General features: G+C 46.3%; 1 protein-coding gene across 5 annotated transcripts in view; it reads left to right on the forward strand.

The window, feature by feature from the left end:
• Positions 1-10,000, forward strand: part of sema5ba (sema domain, seven thrombospondin repeats (type 1 and type 1-like), transmembrane domain (TM) and short cytoplasmic domain, (semaphorin) 5Ba) — a 240,864-nt gene that overhangs the window by 24,842 nt on the left and 206,022 nt on the right. For all 5 annotated transcript variants that reach the window (XM_063214197.1, XM_063214201.1, XM_063214198.1 and 2 more), the window contains exon 2: positions 8,561-8,662. The gene's annotated coding sequence lies outside the window, so the exon portion shown is untranslated. The remainder of the gene's footprint in view (positions 1-8,560; positions 8,663-10,000) is intronic.

A 10,000-nucleotide genomic window follows, 5' to 3' on the forward strand; every position in this document is an offset into this window, starting at 1 on the left:
TATTTCTCTATCTCTCTCTCTCTGTCCATTTCTCTCTCTCTCTCTCTCTCTCTCTCTCTCTCTCTCTCTCTCTCTCTCTCTCTCTCTCTCTCTCTCTCTCTCTCTCTCTCTCTCTCTCTCTCTCTCTCTCTGTTTATTTCTCCTCCTCTCTCTCTTGCGCTCTCTCTCTCTCTCTCTCTGGCTCCGTCATAAGCACTTTCTTCTATCTCCCTCTCACACACTCTTTCGCTCTCTCTCTATCTCTCTCTTAACTCTCTCGTAAACTCTTTCTTCTATCCATCTCTCAGTTCGCCGCTCTGCGGGAGGGAAGAGAGCTTTAAATAGCTTGTTTTTTCCTCCTCTGGCAGACTCCCCTCTCGCCCCTTAATCTATAGGCTCCAGGACCCGGATTGGATTGTGTTTGGCGCATGTTTATCCCACAGCAAACACCTGGCCCTGTGGAGCCGCCACGCTGCCCACAACAAGCCAATCTGCCCCTCCAGCACTTTCTGCAAGAGAGGCCAGAGCAGAGAGAGGGAAGAAGGAAAGGTAGAGAGAAGGAAGTGGAGAGAGAGATGTACACACAGAGGAGCAAGGAGAGGGAGCGGGAGAGGGAGGGCTGACATGGAAAAAGAGAAAGAGAGCGAAACAAAAACAGAGGGAGTGACGGACAAATACAGTAGACAGCTGAATAAGTGAGGGAGAGACAGACATGGAGATGGAGAGAGGCAGACGGGCAAAGAGACAAAGGGAGACAGCCAGAGAGAGAAAGAGAGAGTCAGCCAGAGAGTGAGACAGGTGGAGTGAGGCAGAGATTCAGTTGTCACACCACACCCTCTGGCTAGTCAGAGCGAGCGCAGTGGTGGCATTCTATGCCGTTTACCCCCTCAAGCACAAACACGACAACTTTTTTTTCTAAGATGCGTCAGAAGAGAAAAGTAATGACAAGTTGGCACGTTCCTATATCGTGCTGTTCAATACTGGTGAACGCCTGAGCGAACATTGATAAGAGAAGGTAGCAGATTGGATATGGCAGAGGTACGGTCGCTTTAATGTACAGCTCCGCTTCAGAACCAAATTCCTCTTCTTCAAACATTTGGAATGACTTTTTTATTTTTTAAAGCCAATATTTCTGTAATGTGGAACACTGAAGAACTAGTATGAAAGTGCTCTGCTGACGTAAACATTTTCAATGAACTGTACTATACGTACTGTAAGGTGCAGGCTTGGATTTGTTTTCCTCACTCTATACAGTATTTTTTTTTATAGAATTTATTTGTGGGTAGCGGGTACCAGCAGGTGGATGGGGAGCACTGAATTGCACTGTAATCAGCAAAGCTCCAGTCAATGTTTGCTGCGAGGGTTGCCAGAGCTGAGCTCTTGCCTGATCAGACAACAAACCCTGTTCTATTCTCAGCAGTCAGCATGAACACGTCTCCCAGCCAGTGGCACCTCCATCCTCTTCCTTACTCAAACTGTAGGGCTCGGACATAACATGAGACTATCGCATGCTCGGTTAATGGATTTAGAGAGTGCGTGTGCGTGTGCGTGTGCGTGTGCGTGTGTATTTGTGTGTGTGCGTGTGTATTTGTGTGTGTGTGTCTGTCTGTCTGTCTGTCTGTCTGTCTGTCTGTCTGTCTGTCTGTGCGGGTGTGCATGTGTAAGAGAGGGTGTATTGGTGTATTTGCATGTGTGTATGGTGGTGTGTGTTGGGGGTTGGGGTGTGTCTGTAATGTATCTGTCTGTGTCTGTGTGCGTACAGTGTGTTGCAGTCTCTTTCCCTGGTCACCATGTGGGTCCCCTGGCTGCAACCGTTCTCATTATTTACTCACTAATTACCCCCTCCCTCCCTGCCACTTCCTCGCCTGCCTAACTGCTTTCTCACTGGGTACACACACACACACACACACACACACACACACACACACACACACACACACACCACACTCTCCCAAAACACCAGAGCCCACCTCAACCCTGCCAGTACACACAGTGAGGATGGAGGGGAGGTGGATAGGGGAGAGAGGAGAGGGTGTGGACACACAGTGGAAGTGGAGAGGGGAGGGAGAAGGTATGGACATACTGCAAGGTTGGGATGAAGGTGGACGGACGGATGGACGGATGGACGGATGGACGGATGGACGGATGGATGGATGGATGGATGGATGGATGGATGGATGGATGGGGGATGAATAGAAAGGGTGATGAGGGAAGGACACACAGCGATGGCAGACGGGGGAATGGGCGATGCGGCTGAGGAGAAACATGAGGGGTGGAGGGTGGGGTGTGACAGAGCATCACCATAGCGTTCATGCCCAGCTGGCAGTGGCAGGCATACAGTGTTTCTCATTTACACTGGTCCTCTTCTATTCTTCCATTCTCTTTTATCTTTTGCTGACTCTTTTACCCTTTGTATGTTCCTTTCTTTCTTTCTTTCTTTCTTTCTTTCTTTCTTTCTTTCTTTCTTTCTTTCTTTCTTTCTTTCTTTCTTTCTTTCTTTCTTTCTTTCTTTCTTTCTTTCTTTCACACTCTCAAGTCTTTTTGTTTTCTGTCTCAGTCTCTCTCTCTCTCTCTCTCTCTCTCTCTCTCTCTCTCTCTCTCTCTCTCTCTCTCTCTCTCTCTCTCTCTAATCTTAATTAAGCCGAGTCTCTGCAGTGGGCCTCTATCAGTTCAGAGGGCGGCGTAGCTTCTCCGGCCAAGAGGCAGCGGGCACGCTCCACACTCACACTGATTGATAAAAAGCCCTGGCACACACACACACATACACACACACACACACACACACACACACACACACACACACACACACACACACACACACACACACACACACACACACACACATAGATGCAGGATGCGGGGAGATCACATTGGGATTCCTGGCTTTGGATGACCTCTCCTCCTCCTCTACCTGACACACATACACACACGCATACACACACGCATACACACACGCATACACACACACACACACACACACACACACACACACACACACACACACACACACACACACACACACACACACACACACACACACACACACACACACACACACACACACACACACTTCCCATCTCCATACACTGCCTGATTAACACCTCTGCCTGCGGTGAGAGTGCAGTGTTGAGGATTAGAGAAGCCCATGGGCCACTAATTGACCTCCATGCCGGTAAACAGGATTTAGACGCCATAGCTCCGTCATGGCCTCCATAGTTACCTCAGGAATGCTATACTGTGTCCAAAGGATGCTTATAGTTGTTTCGGACATGCATACTTGTATCGAAATACTAGTTCAGTTGTCATGTGTGACGTCATGTCCATCTCATATTTGTCGTGTCTACCTCAGTTGTTAAAATGCCACGTTCTGGTTCTCATGTCGATCTCAGACTTAGCATTTCAGACATACACATTGTATTCAAAGGATGCTTATTGCGCTTGTGTGCCTATCTGATAACATGTTTTACACACACATATCAGTGTCATGTATGATATCATTATTGTCATGTCATGTTGTGTTGTCGTGTCAGATGTTAAGGTGCTGTGTTCACCTCAGATTGTCATGTCCAACTTCGATCTAGTATTTCAGGCATACACACCGCATCGAAAGGTTGTGTATTGTGCTTGTATTGTGCCATATTTTAGGCCTACATGCAGTTCAATAGGGGTGAACATTGTCCATTTGTGTCTACATCGACTGTTTAAACATCAAGTCCACTTAAGATTGTCATGTCTGACTCGGTTCAAGTATTTCAGGCATACACACCGTTCAAAAGGTTGTAGTTGTGTATCCCCATATTTTACATGTAGCTAAGTAGTGGTGTACATTGTCCATTTGTTTCTACATCGGATGATAAAACGCCATGTCCACTTCAGATTGTCATGTCCGACTCGATGTGTTTTTGTGTGTTTTTTTTAATGGCGAGGCGGACATGCAGTAAGAGGTGTAAATATCAATGCCGTGCCATGTTGTCGATGATGGCATTCCCTGGTGGCTGTTGGGTGGGGTGTGGTGTTGTCATGCATGGCACGTGTTGCTTGTGTTGCCTCTGCCTGCCACTGCTCTCTCAGGAGCGGGAGAGAAATATGACTAATTAAGACCAGAGAGCCTCCTCCGGTGCCTGAAGTTGCTTTCGCTTGTTTTTAGCCGGCTGTGATTTTTAATTGGATTTTTTGGAGAGTGCCGAGCGCAAAAAGTGCACACACACACACGCGCCCTAATCATTACGGCGGTATGTTCGTCCACGTCCAGTCCACCAGATTATAAGTCGTGGTGAATTAAAAGTCCGTCCGGCCGGCCAGCATTTGAATCGGATGTGAAGATATGAGCGCGCTTGTGTGATAAAGCTGGCTCAGCTCTTATCTCCGTGAACTGCTGGTTAAATGCGGTAATAAAAGATCAGCCATGAAGTCTCACAATCGCTCACGCAAACTGCACGCACGCACGCGCACATGCATGCATAGACACGCACATAATAAACTCCTTATTGCATGTGCGCACACACACACACACACACACACACATACACTTAACTCTGGCTCACACACACCAAAAACCATTTCATCCTCATATTATATATTTAATATCTCGGGTGTGTATTTGGGGTGGGGGGAGTGTGGACTGCATGAATGTGGATAATTATGCTGTGTGTGGACGGCCGATCGGAATTTCATAAAACATTCAGCTGCCTTTCAGATATTACCACAGGTCACAGAGACCTCTCTCGCTCTCTTTCTCTCTTTCTCTCTTTTTCTTTCTCTCTCTCTCTCTTTCTCTCTCTCTCTCTCTCTGATTTGAATGCTTATTGCCATGGCAAGCAGTTAGGCAGGCTGGGCTGATGGACCTCATGATGGATCTCCAGGGCTTTGCTGACAGGCAGATGGACTGTAGAGGAGGGTTTTTTAAATTATGCATAAACAGGGCTCTAAATTAACTTTTTCCACCACCAGCCAATTTGGCTAGTGGACATTTTTTCTTACCAGCCAAACAGAAGTTCAACTAGCCATTTTTTTAATCTCGCCAAAATAAACTATGCATTAGGCTAGTTTTTTTTTTTCTAATTAAATGGTCATTTTGTCCAACTGTTTCTACAACACAGATACACTATAGGTCTGCATAGGCTACTATATGCCTACATAATAAGCATATTATAGGCTATATATTTTTCATTATTTTTAACTTCTGCTTTATTTTTTACTTTCATTACTTAGGCCTAATTAATTTGATTAGTTTTTGTTCAATTCCTCTGAAAGCAGCTGAATCACATCACACAAGCCACTCACATAACAGACCTTTAACATAGGCCTACAGTGACCAAGCACACAGCCAAACACTACAAAACCTCACATACGCACACCCCAAGGAAGGAGAGGAGAGAGGAGGAGCTCTTCTCTACCATGCGCAGCAAAATGACAAGAAGCCTAGTTTAATTAAAAGTAAATAATATCTCGGGAATCTTCGCTTCCTTTGTTACTTCCACAGCTTCGTCGTTGGTTGCTTTTTTTTCTTTTCGATGGCGTGGGCTTTCCAACTTAGTTGCGCCAGGACTCTGAACATTTCAGAAGACAACTGAACTGACAGCTACGGTCACACTACTCTGACAGTCGGCTCTCCTCCTCTGCCCTGGTCGCTATTTCGTTCCACAACCTCTCATTTTTAACGTCACTATTTGCAATTACTACTAGCATTCACCAACACACAGAACCTTGCTCTAACCCCCGCCACATTCTCATCACTCGCAGAAAACAGAAGTAGCGCAATGCATAATCTGCATAAGTCCTGTTATTGAAACGGCCAGGGCATCGCTGCTTAAAAAATGCAGCCTGTTACAGCAAGGTTCATATAGTAATAATAACAGTAGTGACGTTAAAAAGGTTGTAGCGAAAGCGACGAGAGCATAGGAGGAGAGCTGCCTGTCAGAATAGTGTGAGCGCAGCTTAGCTGACAGAAGGCTGGTCGTCTGAAATGTTTTCAATCCTGGCGCGCGCAACAGCATGGAGTCGACGCTCGATGCACTGGAAAGCCCACGGTGGGAGTCTACCTCGTGACGCTAGTGCCCATGGGTAATGTAGGAAATCTCGCCGTATAACGTTCGTCAGAGCAGCGGTTTACCGAGTTACTGTACTCGGGCGCTACTAGCCAAATTGGCGGGTAGGTATTTTTGTCTACTAGCCAAAATTAATTTTCACCCGTGTTTGGCGTGTTGGCGTGTGTTAATTTAGAGCCCTGTGCATAAATAATCTAAATGTCAAGGTAATCATGAACTTATTGAACTCACCCAGGGTGATTTCGGTCAATTTTATTCATTTCCTCATCTGCTTTATAAATTGGTATTTCGCAGCAAATATGTACAAATATATGTTCTTTCATACACTCAACATGATGATTTTAGTCATTCACTCGAGAATAACACTGTAAATAATATTATTTATGCCCTTTCACTCACTCACTCATACACACACAAAAAAAACCCTTTTGAAGTTTGACTGTAACACATGTCAGGCTTAGCTGCCAACGTGTGTTTTGAGTTGTCTCACCTTGACACGTCCGGGGCCGTAAATAACCAGCGTTTTACTATTCCGCTCACTTTCTACCAGCTGGCCCTGCCAGCACTGCATAATTTATGGCAGGGTGGAGCGGGTCTCAACCCGAAACTGTCAAGACCCCCTCCGCATTCCACGTTGATCCACATGGCGAAGTGCAAAACAGAAAAAAAGAAGATGGATGTTGGTTGGTTGGCTTCAGGTCAGCAATGGATGCTGGTTGGTCGGTTGGCTTGTTGTCAGCTGTAGACTGTGGTTGGTGTTTTAAAAGTCTGGGACATAAAAAACAAAAGCGATGACATGGAAAAACACTAAGCAGTGACACAAAAAGTAATTGTGGCCAAACGTGTGATTTGAGGTTCAATAGAAAAACACTGGCCTCCGAGTGGGTGACTAAAGCAACATGGCGTGACCTGTAGATTTTCGCTGAAATATTACTGGCCGGCAGCCTTCGCACATCCTGTGTTGCTCTGGTTTGTACACCAGAACCTTCTTTTTTTCCAGACCCCCGTTATGTTGTTGTCGTCGGGGGTATTGTCTTAAGTTGAAACATGGGGCGACTGCTTTTTTTTTTACACTTGCTAATGTCAGATGTTTGTGGTGGTTACCATGGCGGCAGCATTGCTGGTGAACGCTATACTCACAGGGGTGACCGCACGTCTACGGAGCTGACACTCACCCAGAGACGGGGGAGGGGGGAGGCGTGTGGGGGGTGGCTTTGGATTGGACGGGGTCTACTTCAGGTCTTTGGAGGATTCAACGCAAAATGTTGAAATGTGCAACACTGCTAAATGTATCGTGTGGAAGTAGATCAACACTTGGTGAAAGATGAGTATTCAAGTCAGCTTTTTATGCTGAATTACTTGTGTGTAGTCATCTCAATCCATGTGTTTTTTGGCACATAAAGCCAGGTTGGCGTCCTCTAGCTGCTGTTAGTTTCTACGTAGTTGACGTTCATCCAGAGAGGGTGGTGGGGGTTAGGACTGAGAGCTGGCTTGGATTGGACAACTCGGGTCTTCAGCTCTCTGTACACGATTTGTTGCACAATCATGTCTTCTCCCAGTCATCTGACCCCATGTGTTGGAGCAGATAAAGCCATAGACATGACGCTCGTCCAGAGAGAGGTTGGGGCTGGTTTGGATCGGATCCAGGTTCACTGTGATTATTGGTCAATCTAGACCTCACTTAACCCATGTGTTTGGGCAGATAAAGGCACATTGGCCGCCTCTGGGTTCTGTTCAGTTTCTGCACCGCTGGCATTCGTCTACCGTGGGGTTGGGTTGGTTTTTCAGGGATGGGGTGGATTGGATGGGTCCATATTAGATATGAGTAGGATTCATCGCTCTGTGTAGTCTCCAACAAGTCATCTGTGGCCCATGTGTTTGAGCAGATAAAACCATATTGGTACCCTCTACACTGAGTGTTGGATTAACACTGCAACATGCACAGAGAGTAGCACCAACACCACGAGTGCTACATTTAACGCTAAGTGTTGAATGATCTGGACACTGTGTAGGTGCTCTCAGTGCTTTGGTGTCTACTACCAGGCGGGAAAGGGAAAGTGTCAGTGAGCATTTACCCCTCCCCCTGCTCCTCCGAAAACACTCACCCACCACCCACACCCGTACATGCACCCACCACCCACACCATACACGCACATTCACTCTCCAACCCCCATTCCCTCCTCTCCTCATCTCTTCATCCTCTCCTCCCCCAACCCCCTTGTTACTTAACTGAACGGCATTCCATGTAGCCATCAATCGTCCAATGAGACGGTCTGGGGATTGCTAATGATAAAGAGAGTGAGATGCTCTTTGTGGCTCACAACACTGGCTGGCTCCCTCCTTGGCATCCCAGGTTTCTCTCTCTCTCTCTCTCTCTCTCTCTCTCTCTCTCTCTCTCTCTCTCTCTCTCTCTCTCTCTCTCTCTCTCTCTCTCTCTCTCTCTCTCTCTCGCACACACAATATGCGCACACACAATATGCACACACACACAAACGCGCTCACTCAATCTATTTTTCTCTGTCTCCTTTCCAAAGGTTTCTGAGAAGCAAAGACGCCTCCCATTCCGCTGTGGCCCCCTGATCACACCCCTGCCCGCCCTTTTCCAAGGATGACGTGCCCATGATGTCCTTCTGGAAGTAGGTTCTTCTTTTATTCTTCCTCCCTCGCTCATGTTGTTCTCTCTCTATCTATATATCTCTCTCTCTCCCTCTCTCTCTCCCTCCCTCTCTCTCTCTCTCTCTCTCTCTCTCTCTCTCTCTCTCTCTCTCTCTCTCTCTCTCCCTTGTTATGGTTGATGAGGGGCCACAAAGCATGCCGTGGGCCCTATCTACTTAGTCTGAAGAAAAAAAATCATTTGGATGCAAATTGTGATTTGGATTCTATTTTGTACCATTGGAGGAGGAGGTGGGTACCTCTCCATTGTACATGAATATCCCTTTCTCCCTCCATTGGATAGACTGTTGAACTCAGGAGGCACACTCTCTTTATTTCTTGAACCCAACTTTCTCCCGCTCCATCACTACCATTCTTTCTTTCATCCCCCCCCCTCCTCTCTCTCTCTCTCTCTCTCTCTCTCTCTCTCTCTCTCTCTCTCTCTCTCTCTCTCTCCATCCTTCCACCCTCTCTTTATCTGATCTCTCCTCTGTCTTCACCCTCTCACCACAGGTCCTGTTTCTCACACTCATTTTCATTCACTCACTGCCTGTCCTTGCTACACTCTCACCCCCGCATCGCATCTCACACAGAACAGAGTCGGACGATTCCATTATGAGAAATCTCTCTAGACCGCCAGTGAAGATGAGTGTATTGAAAGGGGAGTTCCAATAAAGCAGGGTTATGATCACACAGTGTTGCAATAAAGAGGATCAGAAGCCAGCTGCACAGCCTGCACACATTCTACCTAACTCTTCAGGGAAGCATTCCTCTTCAGTTTGGTCATCTTATTTTAGTTTTTGTTTGTTATTGGGGTTTTTGTATTGAAAATGAGTAACAACAATGCCATAATAATAATAATAAAGTGAATGTCATGATAAGGCATCAAGACCAGGCTGCAGAACCGGAGAGCATTTTCCCTAGTCTTCCCTAAACTCCCCTATGGACATTGGTCATCTTTTTCACTGCCATTATTTAATGTTAATTTATTTGGTTGATTATTTAAAATCTCCAGTCCTAATGAAAGTTTCACATACAAGCTCTTCAAGCTGTTGTTGTGACGTCTGAAACCTTCTTTTGACTGAAAATGACTGAAGACTTATTGTGTGGCCAATTCTTTGCTGGATTAAGTGATGCGTGGAAATGGGATGGGGGGGAAATACTTCGCAAGTATCAAGTGTATTGGTAGGGATTATATGTGACCTGACTTATGAGGTGAATACCGTTCTGAGGTGTTTTAAGCAGACTGCTTATAGTCTGAGAAGGAACACCGAGGTCAGCAATGAAGTTTGGCTCAGCTGAAGATTAAGGTTTGTCCACGG

This window comes from Engraulis encrasicolus, chromosome 13 (genome assembly GCF_034702125.1).
Source record: "Engraulis encrasicolus isolate BLACKSEA-1 chromosome 13, IST_EnEncr_1.0, whole genome shotgun sequence".
In the NCBI taxonomy this organism is placed as follows: Eukaryota; Metazoa; Chordata; class Actinopteri; order Clupeiformes; family Engraulidae; genus Engraulis; species Engraulis encrasicolus.